The sequence below is a fragment of the Bos indicus x Bos taurus genome, chromosome 27 (genome assembly GCF_003369695.1).
Source record: "Bos indicus x Bos taurus breed Angus x Brahman F1 hybrid chromosome 27, Bos_hybrid_MaternalHap_v2.0, whole genome shotgun sequence".
Taxonomy (NCBI): Eukaryota; Metazoa; Chordata; class Mammalia; order Artiodactyla; family Bovidae; genus Bos; species Bos indicus x Bos taurus.
This window is the reverse complement of record NC_040102.1, coordinates 13378390-13402204: the sequence shown is the minus strand read 5'-3', so window position 1 is coordinate 13402204 and position 23815 is coordinate 13378390. Positions and strand designations below refer to the sequence as shown.

The 23815-nt window shown below is 40.3% G+C and overlaps 1 protein-coding gene and 1 long non-coding RNA gene across 19 annotated transcripts in view; one reads left to right on the top strand and one right to left on the bottom strand.

Annotated features, from left to right (window-relative positions):
• TENM3 (teneurin transmembrane protein 3) overlaps nucleotides 1–23815 on the bottom strand; it is a 2746241-nt gene that overhangs the window by 336919 nt on the left and 2385507 nt on the right. The window lies entirely within an intron of this gene.
• Nucleotides 937–4755, top strand: LOC113885056. Of its 4 annotated transcripts, none has more exons than XR_003509121.1 (3): nucleotides 937–1437; nucleotides 2327–2493; nucleotides 4716–4755. It is a non-coding gene; the product is annotated as an uncharacterized LOC113885056 (long non-coding RNA). The 4 variants fall into 4 exon arrangements; XR_003509119.1 differs by lacking the exon at nucleotides 4716–4755 and having other exon boundaries at nucleotides 937–1111; nucleotides 1203–1437; nucleotides 2327–3869; XR_003509120.1 differs by lacking the exon at nucleotides 4716–4755 and having other exon boundaries at nucleotides 937–1202; nucleotides 1284–1437; nucleotides 2327–3869.

Below are 23815 nucleotides of genomic sequence, written 5' to 3'. Positions count from 1 at the left end.
TCACACGCTATTTCGCAGAAGAAAAACTGCTCTTTTCATTACTAGCCGGATGATTTTGTGCCTTTCCACCCCTCCCATGAAACCACTGGCATGATGGATTTTAGTTCAGGAAACCAAAGAACTGACTGATTTCGGCTCAATGCAGATTTAAAAACCCAACAGACATAAATTATCCAAAACCACTCGAGCTCAAGATGCGCGCCCCCACGAATTCAACACCGCACACCGCAAAAGTCACCGAAGGCAGGAAAAACGCCAGCTTCCCCTCCCGGGTGAGCGCGGGATACTACTCATAAAACAGCCACCTAATTAAAAATCCCCGGGAACAAAAGACTCCATGCTCCCCGCGGCTATACCTGCAACCGCTCCGAGTGCTCAGGAGTCCGGGAGAAAGTTCAGCCTCCACCTCCTCTCGCCACCCCCCCAAAAGGTGGCCCCTCAGGGGTTAAAATGCCACCTCATTTCGGATGCTAATGTGGCCTCGGCCCCGATTCCCACCCTCGCGGAGAGCCTCCTCCCCTCTCGACCCCACCGCGGAGGAGATCGCGGCCGCCTCTACGGCCGCCGCCGCCGCCGCGGTCTCCGGGCGCGAACAAGCGATCGAGCCGAGCCGCGCGGGCAGCCGCGCGAGGAGCCGCCCAGGCCGCCGGGCCGCCTGGCCGCCGCTCACCCACCTTGCCGCGGCGCGCCCTCGCTGTGGCCGTGCGGAGCCGAGCCCAGCGTTGCCAAGTTGCCTCGGTCTGGAGCGTATCATGTTACAGCGCCGGGCTCGGGGCTCCGGCTGCGAGCGGCAGCCAGACATGATAGGCTGAGGCTCCTCTGTTTACACCCGGCCGCCGAGGGGGCGGCGGCGGCGCTTAACCCCTTCGCGCCGGGCCGGGCCGGGCCGGGCCCGGCCGCCGCCGCCGCCGCCCCGCTGGCCCCGCGCCCCGCCGCCCGCGTTCCCGGTTGCCGCCCCCTGACCCTCCCCTTCTACACACACAGACACACGCATGCACGCATGCATGCATGCATGCACGCGGCCCGGGCCATCTCCACGGCCATGCCCCACGCCGTGTGAAAACTGCATCCCAAACTGGTTCCAGGCATGCTCTTAAGACCCCGATTGGAGGTATTCCACACACACACACGCGCGCGCGCACACACACACACACGGACACGCAGACTCTCAAACATCAATATTCCCTCCTGGGCTTTTGCAGGTTGCAGTAGATTTTTTTCCAAATCGGATTTTCTCCAGAAGCGCGACTTTGCTGTGCTTACAAAAGAACCTCTTTCCCCAGCACAGGAATGAATCTCGACCCCCCTGAGTCGCCACCCGGTAAACCTCACACGGCGGTAGCGTGGACTTCATCCGGATGCGAGCGGTGGCCACGTGCCCCCCTCGTCGCGGCCAAACTAAGTCCTGGAGCTGGCGGGACGCGCTGCTCGGGGAAGGTGGGCGGCGGGGGTCCAGGTGGCGGGAGGGGTCGCCAGCGGGGCCTGGAGTCCAGCGGCGGCGGCGGGCGCGGCTTGTGTGTGCATGTGTGTGTGTGTCGCTTGGGAACTGCAGCGGGGACCGACTCGGCCCGGATCGCCCCTCGGCCTGGGCTGCTGGCGCTCGGCCACTCAGGTCGGCCCTGGGGCCCCCGGGCGGGCGGCAGGGCTGCTGCGCGAGCCTATGGTGCTCTCCAGGGCCTCGGACCGCATCCACGCCAGCCAGGGGGCCCCGGGGAGGGGAGGAGGTCCCCGGGGTTGGAAGCATGTGCTCAAGTGGCCTGAGCTAACTCTGAATGATGCACCAGGGCTGGACAACCCGTATCTGGAATATCTAATGTGGCTTCCTTTACTTTTAAATGCAAAACACTTGATACTGCAAGATCTTACATTTTAATTTTTTTTAAATTGCCTTTTTCTCCCTTTAGATCCACTTTTATCATGATTTTTGCATTGCCTCTGGGACAGCGTCCCTCCTCCCTTTAATTTCTCTTTCTTCTAGAACATTCCATCCCCTTCAGCCTCTTCCTCCATTTAACCAAGAAGGGGATGACTAAATGTCCAGAGATTCACCCGTGTTTTCTTCCAGTCCCTCCAAATCCCTCAAGTATTATTATGAATAAAGAAACAACACAAGCAGTATTTACAATACCAGGATCAATCAACATAACCGTTACCTCGTTAGCTGTCATTCCACATTTTAACTCTCATCTAAAAATAGTACACCAAGAAAAGGACTACTTAAGAAAGCATCTGTGTTTTTCCTTCATTTGTGAATAAGACCCAAGAAAGATTATATTCTTTCCTCATCTCCATGATCCAACAACTGTAATTTCTTTTCCGTCTTTAGGTTTTCTTTACCTGAACTCTGGTCGCTTTTTAAAGGTAAAGCTACAGCCACGTGACTACAGCTCACCTACCTCTTACTGGATACCTTTCCTGTCCAGGTTTCATTACCATCTAACGTCGTCCATTGTCACTCATGGAAATGCCTGATGTTTCTCAGTGTCAAGCAAGGTCTCTGCATCTCAGTGTTCTCTTTCAGTAACAATGACTCTTGTCTAATCGCAGCTCACAAACACATTGTATTATGTGATTATTGCAAGTATACTGCTTATTCTTTCCTGAGTGATCAATAGCTCCACTCTTTAACGAGGACATCATTAAGATATCAGAGAAAGTATTTTAACATTCCTTTGGCACAGTCTAAATTTCAAACTTATTTCAAGGTTTTGAAATTCTCCCTAGTAAAATTGGGTCAAAAAATAGAACAATAGGTATTTTGTGGGGCACTGAAAGACTAAGTTCTTAAGCAAATATCTTGGTAAGTCATAATATTTTGAAAAGGATACTTACACGAATGACTGTAATGTGTGTGACTCTTGGTGGCAGGGGGTGGGGATTGCCTGAAGTAATTGCAAATAAATACTATAGAACAGTTATAGATCCTGTAATATGAAGAAAACACATTCAATTGGAATCTAAGAAGAATTAAATAGGTACAACATTGCACCTTTAGAATTTCCCCACATCCATGGGCTTGTGAATGCTTCAGATATATACCCCCCGTGTTTTTGATGCCACCAATGATCAGATTTGGATTTGAACTAGAACATTAGGAGACAGGAAGATAAACACTCTAACTGAGGAATGAAAGGTTTTTAAATCTTAAATCACCGCTTGGGTCAAGATGAATCTCAAGAAGACTGATATTTGGCACGCTCATTTCCCCAGATAAATGCTATGTAAATTGGTCACTGATGGATAGCATTTATTAAAATTCCAATTTAACATGCTAATTAAGCCATGCCCATATACAAATATCAGATACAGGTTAGGTAAATTTTTATATGGGACTACATTGGAATCTTCTACATGTATATCTAATTCTACCTTTTCTGAATACAAAACTAATTATTTTCAAATTGGACCAAGACATTATCCCCTGAGAATGATCAAGGGCTGACTTTGAACACAGCTGAGCAGCAGCAGCAGCCCATGGGGAAGGAAAGGGAGAGATGGGATTTTAAACAGTTTCTATTGCTAAAAAGTGAAGGACTGTTTCCATATATATCTTCCCAAGAAAAGATACAAGGTTTTCTGGCCACACCCATCCCTGCATTAAATCACTGCCATCTTTTCAATATTGGGCTCCACTGAAGAAGCACATACCCAGACACATAATAAGGCACACATTAAACGTGAATTTTCATTTCCTATTGTTTGCCATATTGCTGCTGTCAGGAATAATTAGCCTTATGGATATTGCCTTCTATAACTTAAGCATTTCTTGTCTGAGATCTGCAGAATTCCCCGCAGTTCCATGAGCAGACGCTATCAAATATGTTGAATTATGTGGCTATTTTATGTTGTAAATAAATAACCACATGGAATCATACTTGTGCTGTTAAATGAATTTTACTTATAACTGAATTTAGTTCTTTAGGCATAAAAGCCTAATGACTGCACACCACGAAAAAGATTTTTAAAAATGCATGAACCAAATCAAATCAAAGCAAATTGTGTTTTAGGAAAAAAAAGTCCACGCGTGAGCTGTTACTTCAAATTGGCACCAACTTAGCTTTAATATTAAGAGTTCTTCTGACCTTTTGCTACACAGGCCCAAAGCCTTGAAGAAAAAGTAGAGTTTAACCAAAACTGGGATGATTATCTTCTTGCTAATGGTTAAGCACCAAATCCATATTTTCAGAGATGCTCATAAAAAATCATAATCAAACACTTTTAGCTGTGTTATATATGTGAATGTGATAAAAACTAACATTGAGCACTTTGTATGACTGTCACTATACTGAACATTTGACATATACCATTTTTATTAATTTTCTAAAGCCCCAGTGAGAAAGTAATATTATTATCCCATTTTATAAATGAGGAAACCTGAGCTCAAAGAGCCCACATGGAGTGTCAGAAACTAAACCCAGCCCCAGGCCCTCAACTTAACTCATTTCACTAAACACTTAGTATCGACTCATTAGTAAAAACTGGCATTAGGAGTGTAGTTCACTTTCAAAATAAGATTCGTCAGGATAATCCACACCAAAGATTTGAAAACATGATAGTCAACTTTAAAAACTGATCATTTGTGGATTTGGGAGGGGGAAAAAAGAAGAGGCACCACATCTGATTTCTCCTATGTTTTGAAGCTGCTTTTGGCGTTAAGGGAACAAGTAACATGGGCTTCCCTGGTGGCTCAGTGGCTCTCCTGTCTGTCAATGCAGGAGACGCAGGTGCAGTCCCTGGGGTGGGAAGACACCCTGGAAAAGGAACTGGCAACCCACTTCAGTATTCTTGGAAATTCCATGGACAGAGGAGCCTGGCGGGCTGTAGTCCATGGAGTTGCAAAGAGTTGGACATGACTGAGCACCTAAACAACAACAATAGGGAAGTGTATCTGTCAATCCAAAATTTAGTTTCTTTAAACAGGCTTGGTTAAAAATTATACAATTGATTATGAAACTAAACTCAGTGTTGTATTCTGTTAGTAATGCATGTATGAAATGTGATATTTCATTTTTTGTCTCTGCTGTAAATAAATATTTTCAACAATTGTTCTGAAAAACTTGTCAGGTTACTTCCACTTTTACTGATATTTCTGTTAATACAGACTTCCCAGGTGGCGCAGTGGTAAAGAATCCGCCTGCAATGCAGGAGATTTTGGAGGCGTGGGTTTGATCCCTGGGTTGGGAAGATCCCCTGGAGGCGTAAATGGCAACCCACTCCACTATTTTTGCCTGGAAAATCCCATGGACAGAGGAGCCTGGCAGGCTACGGTCCATGGGTTCTCAAAGCCTCAGACACAACTTAGTGTCTGAGCATGCACGCATACACTTATATGTAACTGTTCCTTTTAAAATAACCAGTATATCAAAGAAACTGTTTATGTCACTGAATTTACAGTGCATTGACATCAATTGGTACATAATAACTGTACAATTACTTTAGTTACATGCTGTAAATAAAATTTTAGACTTTATCTTCTGTTTTGTAAAGTGTTATTTTGTCAGGAGCACAAAAATCCCGAACAGCTGTGTGGACTCTGTTATAAGCTGACATAAACTTTATTTTAAAATCATATTTCTGGGTCCTTTTTCCAGTAAAGTTCACTTATCATTTACACTGGAACAGAAATAAAGGTTTGAAAAAAAAGACATAATAGAGGCCAATTCATAATTTTTCACAGATGTCTACAGTAAATCTAAAAGGCTAGTATACTATGTAGGTGATCCTTTGATCCAAACTACAGAAAAATCCACCCACAATATAGCTCTTTATTTCACAACTGTTTGAAATGACCCACATCCAAATTCATTTCTAAAAGATAAGTTTTCTTCTTTATTTTTAGAAGCCTTATGTTATTTCACCAAAACCACAAGTGACTTCTGAAATCTGACCCATGATGAAGACTTATGACACTTCATCTCCAATCAGTCACATGTATGGTGTGTCCAAAGCACTGGGTCTGATTTCTGTCTTAAGGCAGATGACCTTGGGTGGAGGATGACCTTGGGCAGGAGCATGCTGGGTCCTCCACAGCCCAGGCAGGCAGAGAGGAGGGGAATAGGATGTGGGTGTGTGGAATGAGGTCTGGACGCCTTGCAGGGGGGCAATCAAGCAATACACTATCCAGAAGGCTTAGCAGGCTTCAGTCCTGTGCCAGCAGATACCCAAGTGGGAGGGACGTGGGTAAGGAAGAGAGATCATTCCTCTCTACGGGTGAGAGCAGGACCGGCCCAGGAGCACAGAGCTTTGACAAAAATCCAGAGAGCCAGCAAGAGGTCAGATGACGATGGCCCACACTCTGTTTGTGGAGTGTGTTTCTCTCTGAATAAATCCACGTCTCACGTATCACTTTGTCTCTCACTGAATTCTTTCTGCAATGAGACATCAAGAACCTGAGCTTCATTAGGTCCTGAAACCAGAAGCGACTCAATCATGCAGGGCAGCACATGGTGATCTGTGACTCAGAGATGCTGCCATGTCCAGTGGAGAGAGACTCAGAACACTGGAGATTCATGAACAATACTGAAACTCCAGCAAATGGAAGAAGCTAGCATTCTTCATTCCAGAGAAGATCACAATGTGATAATCTCAAGAAGCTCATCAACAGACCACTTGAGGCCAGATTAAAAAGTGCAGGCCCTGCACACACCCTGATCCTTGCTCTAAACTCCTCACCAAATCCCACTGGGTTGGGACACAATTTTGAGGTCATTAGCCCCACTGTGTATGACAAAGCAATAAAACTATTCTTTTCTATCACCCCATACCCCGCTCCCCCCAAAAAAGAAGAGGTCAGATGGGGGTAGGGATGCCAGGAACTGGGGACATAGCAAGAGCTGAGGGCCCAATCAAGCCACCAAATGTCCTAAGGCAATGTTACAAGTGTGTGCGTAGCAGTGTGTGGGACCCCAGTTCTACGTGAGTCAACCTCCACATGGAGGTGCACAGGAGTGGCCAAGAAAGAGGGAGTGCCACTCACCCTTGGCAGGTGGGACACAAGGTCCCAAAGCAGCAAGACGAATTCCCAGGCTCACCCGGGGGTGGCAGTGCTTGTCCATGCTGGCAACTTATTGGGGTTCAACTTATTTGTAGGTTTTGACAATAAGAACACACTGGGGGAGGTGCATGGGTATGTGATAAATAAAGATGATTGAACTGTTTTAAATTCTTCAATCTGGACTATTTGTTTCCAGCCATCATTCCACTCACTTAACTCCAAAGCATATTTTTGTGTTAGTTCTCAAAAACTGACAACTAACTCAGATGTCAGAAAGCTAGGCCATAGATCTTTGAAATGAAATATACATAAACAATTTGTTTTCTCTGTTCAGATGCTAAAATTTAGTCATTCATTGATGGCTAGTGATGAAGTGATGTGGTCAGGTGGGTAGTTGTCTGTAAAGGCACTAGCTGCCTGCAGGTCAAATCCCTCTTGCAGTGGAGAGAAGACAGAAATCACACAAAGTCCCCGTGCTTAGTCACTCAGTCCCTTTGCGACCCCATGGACTGTAGCCTGCCAGGCTCCTCTGTTCATGGAATTTCCCAGGCCAGAATACTGGAGTGGGTTGCCATTTCCTCCTCCAGGGGATCTTCACAATCCAGGGATCAAACCCACATCTTTTGCATCTCCTGCATTGGCAGGTGGGTTCTTTCCCACTGTGCCATCTGGGAAGCCCTACTGGTTAAACTTCTAGAGTCACTCTTCAAAATTCATAATATCAAAAAATTTCCAAAGAACCCATTAGGTATTAAGACCATTTTTGCAAATAGGTATTAAGGTCTTTATTGACAAACAAATCTGGATAATCATTAATTTTAAAAAGTTTTAATTAAAAATTTTTTTGTAAATTTTTTGCTTAGGAAAGTAGATTTTTTTTTTCCCCTGCTAGTTACAAGGATAATTAAATTTCACCCTCACCAGAGGGGCAGGACAGTTCTGTCTTTGGCTGTGAAGGTGGCAGGGATTCTAATTTACTATTGACAGTGCTTTTTTCACTTTGATAGATGTGAATTCAACTTCATTTATTGAATGCCTATTATGTGCCTGAAACACCTTAGATACTTTGGCTTGAAATGCCATTTTTAAACCTCACAGGGCAAGACTAGTTTAAAATTAATGTAGAAAACTGTATTTCCATTGTTTAAAATACTCTGTAGGGGAAAATACACTGTAGGCAAATTTCTACCTGGTATCTGTCTTGGTTCATTAAAAACAAACACACAAACAAGTATGCTTAGGGTCCTGCTAGGGGCAAGGTAGGAGTTTACATGGAATCATACAAAGGTACACCTTAGGTACCACATGAGAAGAAATGAATTCTCTATAAATGGGGAGGTGAGGGAGAGTAAAGAGAAAAACAGGTAGAGACAGAGGCTGACAGGTGAGGAAAACTCCAGTGACGGTATATCTAGTCCTGTGGGCTTGCAGTTTCTGGGTGACAGCAAGCTTCAGGGGCTGTCTCTTCTAGAATTGGCACAAACGGAATTAGGTCTTTCAAAAGACGGAGAGGAATTGAAAGGCAAAGTAAGGGCATCTATTTATTTGATGCAAAGCAAGGTGACTCTAACCCCCCAAGGCCGTCCCACCGCAGTCTGAAGATCCTGACCCATTAAGGCAAGTGTCCAGGTGAAGAGTTTGACTCAAGACTGCACAGGTGTTTCGTCTACCTTCCTTGATGGCACTTTGACTCCAAAATAGGAACCACTGTGAAAATATGTAGAACTCTGTGTTATTTTTGGCCAAAGGCCTTTGCAAGATCTTCCAAAAAAGATTTGCACAATGTGATTTCCTTCACATGAATTTTAAAGATTAGGGCAGAACAAGTTAGAGTATTTTTGAATTAATTTCATAATATTACTCATTAGATCAATATATCACAGTGTCACTTTAACTACAGAGTCCAGTATAGCTTTCAACCAGATGATATAGGTGTCTAGAATTAGTAGAAAGGCTCTAATATTTAGGTGCAAGTCTAGGCTGAATACCTGTGCCCTTCTTGCTTGTGTTCTAGAATCGATGTTGGGTAAATTTCCCTTCAAGAAATTTCTGGTAGGGTTTCAGAAGGATAGTTATAATGAGGACTTTTCTAACTGGAAAAAAAGTAGTTAGATTAGTTGTGATTAACAACAATTTATGATTAGTGAGCAAGGTCCTAAATTATAGCAACATATTCACTCCATAAAAAGCTTATTCCATTGCTTGCTGATTTTTTCTAGCAATTTTAATTAAAAAAAATCTAGTGTCATAATCAGCAATAGGAAAATCCGTGGCTGTGATTCAGATAAGCAGGCATCTTTTTGTCCACGCCTTCGGTGATGTGAAGAGACACAACTGAAATGGACGATAAAATGGGCTCCGTGCAAAAGAAAAGAACCTGTAAAGAACAAAGCAGCTTTGATAGTTTGCAGACTGACACCAGTGAAAACACATCACAGTCCACCCTTCAGGGATTTCTCCACTTGTCTACAATTTCTCTGAGAATTGGGAAATTCAGGTTCTGGACATAGCTCTTCTGATGGGCTGTGTAATCTTGCTAAATCTTAGTTTATCTGGGCTTCAATTTTTCCCTCTAAAAAGGGGAATATCTCTCGGGCCTTCTGAATCCCTTAAATGGCCGTGCAAGAGTTTCTTCCTACTCCTTTAATGTTCTAGGATAAGAGTTTTCAGTTCATAGGTATTTCTATTCATTTCTCATTTTCTTCATGTTTTTGTTTTATCCATCTTGATTTTCCACTGGCCTGATTGTTTGTTTGTCTGTCCCTCCACTCACAGTATAAAGATCAAATTTTATTTTGAAGAATGAGTAAAGAGTAAAGAAAGAGTAAAAGGGGTCAGTCATTTCCATATGTTGACATTTTAAGGCAGATGTGATTTAGAAAACAGCTGTTCTCAGCTTTATTCCACTCCATATTTTAACCTTCCATATGTTGCGATACCAGCCTCAATTATTGTCTGTAAGAGGTGAGAGGTTCTCCATTTCATAAGGACAGCACTGATGATTAATGAAGCCAAGAGAAGCAGTAAGGTATGCATGAGCCCTACTATTATGTGTTGTTATGATATTGTTATCACATGGTTTGTTATTATATCATTGGTGGCATTCACATCTATTTGTTCTTCTCAGCTAAGACTTACATCTCTTGCAAGGTCTCTTGTCTTTCATTGCCTGTGTATCCTATCAACAACTTCAAGTAAGGTGGGCCATAAAGAGGAGGCTCTGGATGTAAGTATAGTTTAGAGCAGGGGTCCTCTACCTCTGGGATCTAATGCTTGATGATCTGAGGTGGAGCTGATATAATAAAAATAATCCTAGAAATAAAGTACACAATTAAAGACCCTGATGCTGGGAAAGATTGAGGGCAGGAGGGAAAGGGGGCAAGCGAGGATGACATGGTTGGAATGGCATCACTTACAATGGACATGAGTTTGAGCAAACTCTGGGAGATAGTGAAGGACAGGGAAGCCTGGTGTGCTGCAGTCCAGGGGGTCACAAAGAGACAGATACCACTGAACAACTGAACAGCAACAATAAAAGTAACGTGGCTGAATCATCCCGAAACCGTGCTCCACCCCAGTCAGTGAAAAAATTATCCTCCATGAAAATGGTCCCTGGTGCCAAAAAGGTTGAGGACCACCGATTGAAAGCACACCACTGGTTTCCTGCCTTCAAGAGATCACAGAGCATCACCACACGTTAGGACCCGAAAGAAACTTACAGCTCCTTGTGGAGCCCTCTTGCCTTCTTACAGTGAAGCCGGTGAGTATGACCCCAAAGACAAACATCTCCTCTATTTACTAGTGATTCTAAATATCCCTAACATGACCGCCTCCTCATATTTCCTTAAGCAAAAAAGTAGAGAGAGGTGTTATAATTTGCCTAAAGGCATCTATCAAACCGAAAGAACCGCTGTCAATAGAAAATTAGAATGCCCTCAACCTTCACAGTCAAACACTACTGCCCCGCCCCCTCTGATGAATGTGAAATTTAATTAATTATCATTGTAACTAGCAGGAAAAAACAATCTACTTTTCCTGAGCCTAGAATCAGAAGGTTTATAATTTTCTATTTCCTTTTTTTTCTATTTCAAAAGGGTTGAGAAGATTTGTCAAAGAGTTAAATATATATCCATATCCAATTTCCCTCTAATTATGAAGAAATAAACCAACTTCAGGGCTTTCTAATACCTGTTCGACTGTGACTTTTGGTGCCTTTCGAGTCCAAAGGCAGAAAGTATGAGAGAGTATGTAAAGATGACCTTTCTCTGCTGAGACAGTATCTACTCATGCCTAAAAAGATTTGAAAATTCTTTAAATACTCTCTTCTGCCTTTTTCCCAATCCTATTTCAAATCAATTTCCTATTTTTTCACATTCCTCCTGGCTGGCAGCTGCCCCTTCTGGGCCTTTATCTGGAGGGAGGAAGACAGGCAGGCAAGCAGTTGCCTGTTCACTTGATGTCGGTCCTGTTCCCGGGCTGGAGACAGAATGTCTGATCTCCATATTGTTAGCAGCTTCCAACTGCCCCATCTTCAAAAGCAATTTAACACTTGGGTCCACAGGCTGGGGTCCCCTGTCTTTCTTTTCAGTGGGAATTAAAACCTTTCTGTTCTTTGAAAGAAGACTTCTGGGAAAAAAAAGAGAAACAGTCATAATAACCAACCCATAAGTCAGGTCACTAAAGGAAAAAAAAAATTCACCTGCAGTGTAAACACAGAGGATGGAAGAAGTCATGTAATAAACTCTGTATTTGTCGACTGTCCGAAGCAATACAGTTGAAGAGAAATAGCTTTCAGTCTTGCAGGGATTCTCCCGAACAAGACCAGAACTTCCATAAAACCACGGAACTGATGAGGACCACCGGCAAAAACCATGGAAAGACCTCCCCTCGCCCCCCAGCACAGACAGCTACTTGAGCGAAAATGGCATTTAGCCTTCTTGATGTGTTTGACTTTGCATCAGATGCTTCTTGGTATATAGCCAGAATTATATTTTTATAGACTTCAGAGATGCCAACGAAAGAACAACTTGTGTCCCAGGGCTTCCCATAGAAATGCCCCACATCTTTTCTCTATCCATGGTTGTACTGACTCCTGAGGAACTGATGTGCTCAGACCTTCTGTTCAGCTCCTGTGGCTGCTCTCACCACCCGCTTCTTCCCCTGCCCCACAGTGGTCCAGCCCAGGTAGGACGAAGGACTGCCACTCTTGGTAAGGATTACTGAGTTCTCTCATTTGACTCTTTCCAAATGGATTTCTAAGTCCTTTTTATTTTTTCTTGTAGTGCACAGGAAAAGAAAAATATCATCTGGTCTAATCTCTGGAATAGAGTCTTATAAGCTCCAGGAAAACAGGGGAAAAAGGCAAGTTTAAAAATAAAATATACGGATACACTATTCTTTTATTTTTAATTCTAAGAAGTATGATCATTAAGTTCTAAATAACATACAAGATACAGATTTCTGGAAACCAGATCCCTCTTCTGATTTTTTTCTCTCTCTTTTTTTTTAAACTCCAAGTTGTTACCATTTGAATAGTCATCTCCTGTCCCTGGGTCAGAAGTAGTGGGAAGACTTCTGTTTTCAGAAGTACCTCCTGCATCCATGCTTTTTCTTTAAATTTCCTTACATTTAAATTCCTTAAAAATCCTACCCAATTTCTCAATCTCTTCACATCTACCCTAGATGCATCGACAGCCTGCGCCACGGTCCTTGCATCCCTACTCCAGTCCACATTCGGGTCAGACCTTCCAATGACTTATTAGCAAATGCTCCTCCCATGCTCAAAGCCTCACTGGTTCCCTATTGACTACAGAATAAACCCCATCACCAACCATTATCCAGGAGAACCATCTTAGTCTTACCTTGCACTTGACATAGGATTTTTCTCACATACACCTCTCTCCCTTTCCTGTCACTTTGTCACATCACTCCCTCTGCCTAGATGCCCTTCTTTGGTACCCCCCTCCCCTTACTCCATTCTTCCTTTCTCTCTCTCTCTGTACCCCCAACCCCCCGCCTTTTATTTCTCTCTGATTTCCATAACCACTGCCACCTGGCAAGGCCTAATTGACCAGTAATGAAAGTGCCAGTCGCTCAGTCACGTCTGACTCTTGGCGACCCCATGGACTGTAGCCCACCAGGCTCCTCCATTTGTGGGGTTTTCCAAGCAAGAATTTTGGATGCTGTTCCTTTAATTCCAATTGCCTACCAGGCTCATAGCCAATCACTCAATGGCTTCAACAGGATGTCTACAGGCATCTAAAATGCAACATGTTCAAAGCTAATACAATCATCTTTGGGGAATTTCCTGGTGGTCCAGCGGTTAGGACTCCACACTTTTACTGCTGAGGGCCCAGGTTCAAGTACTGGTCAGGGAACTAAGATCCTGCAAGCTGCCCAATGCAGCCAAAAAAATAAAATAATATAAAAATAAAGACCTCATCACAGTTGAACCAAAACCCTGACTTTGAGTAGTTCTCCTTTAAAAAAAATGAAATGAAATAAAATAAAATAATCATCTGCCACAAGCTTCCATCTCTTCCTGGGTTCCTGGAGTCAGTGAACAAAAAAATCTGTGTCCATCCAAATGCTCAAGAAATTTGGAAGCTGTTTCTTTTATTGGCACCGCCTTCCCCATTCCCTACATTGAATCAACCCATAGGCCCTCCACCATTTTCACAATTTTCATCTCTACCATGTCTACCTCTGTTGATGCAACCATCATTTTTCACTTGGATGTAGTCTCATACCTGCCTCTATTCTTACCTTCTTCTCACATTCTTCATACTCCATTCAGAAAAATCTTTCAAAAAGACACAAATCATCATACCAATTTCCTGACAGAAAAATTTTGAATGACTCCCCACTGCCATTGTGATAAACATCCCAATTCCTAAGTAGAGCTGATGAGACACTCTGTGACTTCACATCTCCTTGAACTTTCAATCACAGTGACAATTTCTGGCACCGTGCATAGGATATGCCTAATCTTTGGACTAGCATCCATCTTCTCTTAGCTAAGTCCTATTTTTCTTTCAGTCTCATCTTAGATGTCTCCTCTTCCTGACCTGAAAGCTTTCCTGTCCCGTGGTGGCTGCTGCTGCTGCTAAGTCGCTTCAGTCGTGTCTGACTCTGTGCGACTCCATAGATGGCAGCCCACCAGGCCCCGCCGTCCCTGGGATTCTCCAGGCAAGAACACTGGAGTGGGTTGCCATTTCCTCCTCCAATGCATGAAAGTGAAAAGTGAAAGTGAAGTTGCTCAGTCGTGTCCGACTCTTAGAGACCCCATGGACTGCAGCCTAGATGTCAGTAATCAATCAATAATATGCTTGATTATTGCATAGTCATCAAATTAAGAAAACATAAAAATCACACTTATTGCATTCTACATATTGCCTTAAAACTAGAGAATTGGAGAAGAACATAGAAACAGAGGCAGCATCATTATTTCTGACAGGCACTGGTGGCATGTTAATTTGCAAAAATTCTTGTGAGTCTGGAAGATGCAAAGATTATCCTCCCGTTTGTGAAATATGAACAGTCATAAAGTCCTCAAGTACATTCATACCTGAGTTCAAATTCCGTCTCCTGGGACTTCCCTGGGGGTCCAGTGGTTGAGATTTTGTGCTCCCAGTGCAGAGGGCAGGGGTTTGATCCCTGCTTGGGGAGCTAAGATCTTGCAAGCCACACATTGAGGAAAAAAAAAATCCTGCCTCTTCCACTTACTAGGTGTGTGATCTTGAGTAAACCGCTTGCCATTTTTGAGCCTCATGTATGTATGTAAATTAAAAATAATATAATACCCGTGTCACTGGATTTTTGTTAAAATTAAATGAGATAATCTATGAAACGTATTTATCATAGGACTTAAATATACTAGAAATTCAAAAGCAGGGTTCATATTTCATTCAACATTCAATCTCTCACAGTATTAACTATGTGTAGACACTGAATAAAGTTGGTCTACCTGAACTGAATTTGAACTATGGATTAATTACCAACTGTAGCTGTTAGATAATGACTTGATCCTACAGTAATAAAGGTTTATAAATTTGCAAAATGTCAAGGCCAGTCATTTGAATTTGATCTGTATTGGTAAGGCAAAACAGTTCTACTCCTTGGCACTAACAGAAATGTTAATTCAATTAATCACTGTAGGCAATAAATTATTTAAAAAACTAATACTGGATCTAAAGAACTTAAACTGTAGGTGTGATATAAGTTAAAACAAGTATTTAAGCATTTCTATTTTTATCATACTCATTTATATCACATGAAGAAATTGCTTATGCAATTTATATATGTGCCTGGAAATAAATTTCATAATGTAGCACTCAATCACTGAGTTAAAAGCTAAAATTAAACAATTTTCATGGACACAAATAAAAATTAGAGTAGGTTATTAATGTCCAACAATGCCAAGCAATGCTTAACAGTCCTATGATATTATGGAATTGGAGTAGAATTTAGAAACAGAGGCAGTGTTATTGTTTCTGAGATGCATTTGGTTGTATGTTAACTGGCAAAAACTCTGAGTCTGGAAGATGCAAAGATTAGCCTCCTGTTTCTGGAATATCAACAGTCACAAAATCCCCAAATATATTTCACCAAAAAAAAAAAAAAAAAAATGGAGTTGGTTAGAGTCTTTGGAAGAAGTTGTCTCAGGATCTATTGGGTCAAAAGACAGAATATATTTCCTAGCACTGGGAAATATTAGACTTTACTCCCTGTGTGCCAGACATATTTGCACCCAGACTAAACAGTATTTATCCACTGTGCTTACTGGAACAGGGAAGCACTTATATCAGTCCAATGCCCTTCATAAGAATTAGTTTCCATCAGAGTCAGGAAAACTAATGATACAAATCATTCCCCTTATTATTTTCTTTAGTATTATGTACTTCCTCTTGGAGAAATTAAAATATTCTGCTTGGAAAATTTAGCAGAGTAAAATATTTTTTAAAGGCATCATATATTTAAAAAAAATCTTTGTTATTTTAATGTACGCATTTATGATAAAATATATGGGCTGCACAAGTCACACAAAGCTTTCCAAAGATCCCTGTTTTTGGCTTCATGGCATCATTCCTGGAACTCTGTCTACAAGTGATTGATGGAATTAAAAGCTGACCCAAAGAAAACCAACTATTGGCAGGGCCAGCATCCAGTAAATGTCTGTCAGGATTGCTCTGACCAACAGGGGCTGCACTCTGTACTAGATGGAGACTAGAATCCATTGATCAGATCCTGTTTTGGAGAAGCTAGGTTTGCAGATAAAATGGGGGAACATCAACCAGCAGTGGTGTGAGAAGCAGAAGCAGGGAATACGTAACCTAACCAGATAACCATACTGGTTGCTGCTGCTACTGCTGCTAAGTCACTTCAGTCGTGTCCGACTCTATGCGACCCCATAGACGGCAGCCCACCAAGGCTTCCCTGTCCCTGGGATTCTCCAGGCAAGAACACTGGAGCGGGTTGCCATTTCCTTCTCCAGTGTATGAAAGTGAAAAGTGAAAGTGAAGTCGCTCAGTCATGTCTGACTCTAGTGACCCCATGGACTACAGCCTACCAGGCTCCTCCTTCCATGGGATTTTCTAGGCAAAAGTACTGGAGTGGGGTGCCATTGCCTTCTCCAACCATACTGGTTAGCGATGGGTATTTCTCAATGCTCCCTCCACTCCCGTAAAACCTGGCTCAACCATTGCTCATGTGTCATGATTGACATTTGTTTCTTCCAGGCCTATGGACACGGGTTTCTGTGTCTTTCTTTCTTTGCCAAGTTTCTTGATCATACCTAGGTAACCTGAGTACCTCTAAATCTTTATATTCCAAAAGCACCCACTGCAGTATCCACCAGCTTTCTCTCTCCAGGCTGGTTTTCTCCATAACAATGGTTAGTTAATATTTACTCACAAAAACTGAGCTCGTAAGAAATGTCTCTTTAAAAATGTGTTGTATTTAGAGCAAATACATTAGCATGCTTTTTTTTTTTTATTGCCAAAATGTTTTGAATAATCATCTGTCAATCACATTTCCCTTTTGTGGGAAGAGAAAGGTCAGCAAGTTGGCAAAAAAAAAAAAGTGACAGCTCTGGATAGGGTTTTGGTAGGTGGGGATAAAAAGTCACTTCTCATGTACACAGCTGCGTGTAATGAATGCAACATGTTTGAGGCCTATTCTTGGATCAGTTCCCCTACATTTTAAACTCAACTTTTCTTGGCAAGATTTCTGGGGCCATACTGTGTATGTGTCTGAATTCCTTCAGCCAAAATCTCTTAATATGAAAATTCAGCAGTATTGCAGTCTGTGTAGATGTCATGACTCAAAATCCAGTCTGTTTTATGTACCCTGTGACTCCGGACTGACCTCTTTATTACTATGGGCTTATTTTTAGCACAAAGTGATATTTATCTATGTCATTTTCTAAGGCCATATATAAAGATGGGTATATATATTATCCTGTAGACTTATAGTTTACAAGGAATATGTATGGAAGGAAAGCATTTTTTAAGTGAATTAACAGAAAACACATATAACCCAAACCACAGCCTGGCTTTTACCTTAATGAGTAACAATTCCATTGCTGAAAAGGGAGCCAAGCAAGTTCCATCCTGGGGAACCCGGCTTCCTTTCTCTCCCAAAGGAGAAGTTCTTCTCAAAATATGGCCACCCCTCCCTCAAAGCAAACGGAAACTCCCTTTTGCATGTTTAAGGTTTCACTTCTATATTCTGGAATTAAGGCTATATTTAAAAAAATAATTTTTCAGAAATGTGATCTCCATCACAAATACATCTGAATGTGCAAACGTCAAAACAAAACAAAAGTTATAACACAGATTCTGTTCAACGAGTATAAGTCAAAAGTGGAATATTTTCCCAGGTGAAAAAAACCCACGATGATGTTTTTAAAAATTTATGAATCTGAAAAGTCTTACTGACTGGGTCCCTAGAAGTCATTCAGCACATAAAGAATTTAAATATCAAATCTGAACAGTAACACAAAAAGATTTTGAAAATAAGCTAGAAATCATGAACAGATGCCTCAGCATGAAAGAAATTAGAAATACAAATATGCAAAACTGAAAGGCAAATATTTTGGAAACATGTTTGGAAATTCAATATTTTTCAACAGATAATGAACATGGGGGTATTTTATTTTCTCTTTAGAAGATTGTGAATTATTCTGTAAATTTAACAATCTTAATATTTTAAATTATATTTGTCAAAGTATTAAGCCTAGGTTCAAAATCACATAAAGTTTTAAAATACTTGTCGGATCAAGTAATGAGATAATAACAGGTTTTTGTTTCATATTAAAGAAAGTGATCTGGGCCCAAAAGATATTAAGATATTGAAATAAGGTCTACATATTCTGAAATACAATTAGTTTACCACAAAGGACATTAATGACTAAATTAATCCCTATTTTATTCTAACTTCTGGTAAAAGTAGGGTTCTAGTTGTACAAAGGAAATTGACAGCACAATGAAAATGATGAAAAAAGCATCCATCCACTCATGTTTTTCTTCATGTTTCTGAAAAGAGATTTACCTAAGTGTCAGTGGTGGTGTGACAGTCCTTCGTCATTACCTTGGTAATTGTATTAACTATCTTCAGGTCACTTCTTTGATTTAAAAATTTTTCTAGGGCAGTGTATCTGCTTTCATTAGTTTTTTTTTAAGTCAAAGATTAAAAACTAGATAAAATACTGCATTCTCCATGGTTGTCCAATATTGGAATGTGGAAGGAGCTAAGCTACCCATGCAACCAATTACTTTCTCCGGTAAATCCATTATTTGTCAGAATACTGCAAAATATCCATGAGAACTGAACTGATGGTCCATGTGTAAATACTGGCACTGCTTAAAGTAAAAGAGACATTTACTCCCAAACCAAATTACATTTGGAACATTTTGGAAAGAAATGCATAATAAACCATTGCAGAAATCCTAACATGTTCAATTTCCACTTTGAGTGTTTTTGATTCAACTCTTTTGTGGCCAACTCAGTTGAGTTCATTCAGCAAAAGAAAGCAATATATTTTGATAGAAAGAATGGAAGCAAGAGGTTTCAGAGATTAACCAGGGATCAATCTGGTCTTGACTAACCATCCTTGTGGGCACTTTGAAACATCTGTGTTTCATCAGACACTCCTGAAAATGCAGGGCATACCACCACGGAAAAATTTCCTCCAAACTCTTTCCCTTTCTAATGGAATGTTTTACCAAGATTTGTTTTATATGTTTGACAGAAAATAAATTACTTAGATATAGGAGATTGTCTGAAGATTTGTGATCCTTACAGAGTAGGTTAATATGAGTTAGACAAGATCAGCCTTTAGGATATGTAAGAAATACAAATGTTTTCAGTAGTTGTCTTAGGCAAGCGGAATGATATGGATTGCTTGATCTTTTTTTTTTTTTAAGAAATTTAAAACAATAAAAAACAATTCCTTGATCACTCCAGAGACTGTAATTCAGTTCACATAATCCCCTAAATTATATAAAATTTATTTTCTGAAGCCATTACTTAAAAGTACAACGGCTAGTCTGGAAAGAAAAATAAAGAGTTAATGAGTCAAGTGTTTATTTCCTTAGATGATTATCTTCATTATTAAAAGCAAAATAATGTAGCAAGTGGATACTCTCAAAAAAGTCTAAAAATAAGGATCAATGTACAAGCACTCAATTTTGTTATAACATCTCAGATATCTTTCCTATCTATGTTATGCCATATCATCAAAATGATATAGTTTTTACATAATATATTTTTCTTAACACATTATACCTTATTTTACTGTTCTGTTGATTGTTTCAAGTTAAGAAAATGATGGATAAAATGTTAATAATACAGATTAAAGTAAAAACTCTATTGTGCCAGTAACCATTACCTTGTGAATAACATAAAATTCTTGAGTAAATAAATTTCCAGTATTTTTATGTTGTTTTATTTTTAAAACCTTTTATTTTCTATTGGGGTCATTAGTCATTCAGTCATGTCCAACTCTTTGCAACCCCATGGACTGTATCCTGCCAGGCTTCTCTGTCTATAGGATTCTCCAGGCAAGAATACTGGAGTGGATTGCCATTCCCTTCTCCAGAAATTAGGGTATAGTTGATTAACAATGTTGTATTGGTTTCAGGCGTACAGCCAAGTGATTTAGTTATGCATGTATCTGCTCTTTCATTTAAGTCATAACTGGTGATTTTAGGAGATAATGTCAGCAAAACTTTAACTCATAAAAATGGCATTCTTCTCTATATTATTATTCTTTCCTTTTAAATTCCTCTTAACCTTGATTGTTAAAACAAACAAACAAAAAAAAGCAAGTCTGTGGTTGGAGGTAGGAGGATGTTGATAGCTGATCCTGCCCCTAGCAAACATACTCACTTCTCTATGGAATTAAATTAAAAACAGGTCAATTTAGCTCATTTTAAGCAGATTATATTAATTTTGTCCATTCATTATTTCTTTTAAGGATAGTAACATGGCAAAATTTGTGCAAAATCTTCAAATTAAACACTTATTTTGAATATTCTTACATTGAAAATTTTTGGTCATGTACATTTTAAAAAATTCAGGCCTAAATCAGAGACAACAGCAATTAAACGGTCAAAATGAACAAAATTGTATACAAATATAAATCAACAGGGAAAATAAAGTGCTAGGGAAAAAGACTTTAACTGAAAGCTTCAAATCTGAGAAATGAAAATGCAAATTGCCATTAAAGATTTATTAAGATATTTTTACACTGAAATTTATAAGAAATATTCCATTTACATTTTTGCTTTTTCTACTTTTTCAGAAAGTGCTGCTAAATTGCCACTTTTAATGTTTCTAAAAATTTTTAACTTATTCTATTTAGCTGTAGACTATTACCAATTGCAAACAAAAAAAGTAGGAAGAATTGGACTAGTTAACAATTTAAAATATAATTGAATGACAATCCTTAGCTTATTTACTGTAGGGTTTCTTTTTCATATACTTCATTTTAATTCTCATATACTTTTACAAGTAAAAATGCTTTTTCAGGAATATATTTGTGGAACACTGATAATCCTGCCTTAATTTTCCTTGAGTAATACAACACGTAAGATAAAGTAATAGAACTGTTAAGTATCTTTTTTCCACTAACTATAATATGGGTAAAGAATGACTAAAGTTAATGTAAAGTATAGGTTTAATAGTCACTGAATATCAGTGAAAGTCAAGAAACATCTAAATGTTCTTCCTCATGCCTTATAAGTAGCTCATTAGAATATATTAAAACTATTTTAAATCTTAAAGTATGGCTTATTAGCAACTGCCAAAAACATTCTCTCAAAATTAAACATCTTATTATTATGGTTGATGATAAACAGGTGTTTCTTATTTTAAAAATAAATTGGCCATCTTGGAATTTGAAGTATTAACATATGAAGCTTTGCATACATTTTAGAAAACACAAGTGTTTTGTAGTGGTATTGTTCCCTTGCTCACTGCTGATTTTTAACTTTCAGTTTATTTCACTGAACTTCATTAACTCCATTTTTCAAGCCTTTGGAGTGAGCAGTTTTTAGAACACTGGACATCGCCAAGCAGTCTGGAAGAATAATGCAGCCATATTGACCACAGCTGTGAAAACTTTCACATTATGGATTTCATATTCAGAGCTATTTGGGACTAAACTTTAACTTCTGCAAATAAAAGGTGATCTGGAAGAAAGGGTTTTAAGGATGTGAAGAAATAACTGATATCTTCTTCATAACCCTCTCCCCACCTCTTCTTCTGTAAATACTTCATACTCTGAAAATAAAATGACAGTAAAGAAAAATTTTAAATTCATACGCACATGAACAAAGGGAAGAGGAAATGCAATGACAGCAGAAAAGGATGTTGACAAATTTTAGAAGATGGAAAACAAACAAAATGGTGATAATGGTGAAGCAGAGGGAAGGGATTAAAGCCCAAGGGCCATCAGAAAGGAAAAACCACCAAGCGCACGCTTGATTCTTTCCTTCAGACCTCAGAACGTCTTGGGAAATGGATGACTGGTGTTCCTGAAGTTTGATGTGTGGAAAATTAATCTTTAAAGTAATCTCATTCAGCACACCTTAGAAACTATTTACTGCCTACTTTGTACATTTAATAAAGGAGAGTTCAGGAACTGAGGAGAAGGCAATGGCACCCCACTCCAGTATTCTTGCCTGGAAAATCCCATGGATGGAGGAGCCTGGTAGGCTACAGTCCATGAGGTCGCTAAGAGTGGGACATGACTGAGCAACTTCTTTCACTTTTCACTTTCATGCATTGGAGAAGGAAATGGCAACCCACTCCAGTATTCTTGCCTGGAGAATCCCAGGGACGGGGGAGCCTGGTGGGCCGCCGTCTATGGGGTTGCACAGAGTCGGACACGACTTAGCAGCAGCAGTAGCAGCAGGAACTGAGCCAAATTGTTAAGGCAGCATAATTTTGAAACTGGGAGCAAGGACTATGGAGCAAGACTGGCTGACACTAGCTCTGTGACCTCCCCATCTCTTACTTTCTGAACCTCAGTTGCATCATCTGTAAAATGGGGCACCAATACCACCTACCTCATAGAGTTGCTGTAAGTATTAAATAAGTTAATATGTAAGTGGCTTGCTGAGAATTGTGCATGGCAGTTGTAAGTGATTATTTTTTTTAATAAGGAATTGTACTATGAGAGGCAAAATTTAAAAATTTGTTCGCATACATTTAGCACATTTTTTTCCCCAAGAAAGTTCAGCCCAATACACAGTGAACCTGAATGGCAAGTCGATTCTAAGATTCTAATTTCAAGTGATTCCTCCAGAAGGGATGATTTCCAGGTCTCCACCAAATCCAGAGAGAATTCTTAAATTGGTTCCTTGGGATCTTTCCTGCTCGGTGATGCCCTAATTTACACTTCATAATTTGCAGCCTGCACGTGAGGCATTGTTGAACAGTCTGAACTGAAAAGAAATTCTTATCATAATTAATTTTTAAGGCAGCAGGGACTTGATTATGAGGTTACCCGAAGCCAACAACAGAAGCGGCGATGTCGATGTGACAATAGGTCAAAGTAACGCAGGGACGCCTTCCAGGCCACCACAGAATTCATGTGTTTCGGTTTCAAAAGATGCAACTTCACTTCATGATGCCATTTGCAAAGAACTACAGCCCACTGCTTACTTGGCCTTAGCAGCTTCTAATGTTACACCTTACACTCCTGTAAAAGGGATTTTTACAAAAGTATAGCTACCCATTGATAAGTAGGCACTTTACTGCATTTAAAGAATTTTGCCTGGCTTCAGAAGTGTTTTATGACAGAGGGCTGCATTTGCATTACAAATAGTTTTTATGTAGACAAAAAAAGAGAAGACTGAGCTTGGAGATGAGGGATATTTTACCAGGACGTATTTAGGAAGTTATCTTAAGACAGTTTCCTCTTAACCTCAGTGGGATTCATCTCCCAGGGCAATTGCCTAAGAAGAAAATTGCAAAGCTGGCATTTAAATCCGACCTTCAACCAATGGTAATCCAGGATGATGAACTTCAGCGGGAACCTGGGAATTCTGAAGGGCCGTTACAGCCCCTGAAGTCATGGTCGGGAGGACCTTGGCTAGCTGATTCAGACCTCCATAAGCTGCAAATCAAGAATATGAATATTCCCTGCTGATTGGAAACAGCTTTGAGTGTTTCTTTTCCTCATAGCTCATTTCATTTTATTTTCTTTTGTTTTAAAAGAATCCTAATAAGCATAAATATAGAACAGATCCATATGAATGCGAGAGCAGACATCTCAGTTCTCTTTGATTCTCACATTTCGCTTTCTTGCTCGTC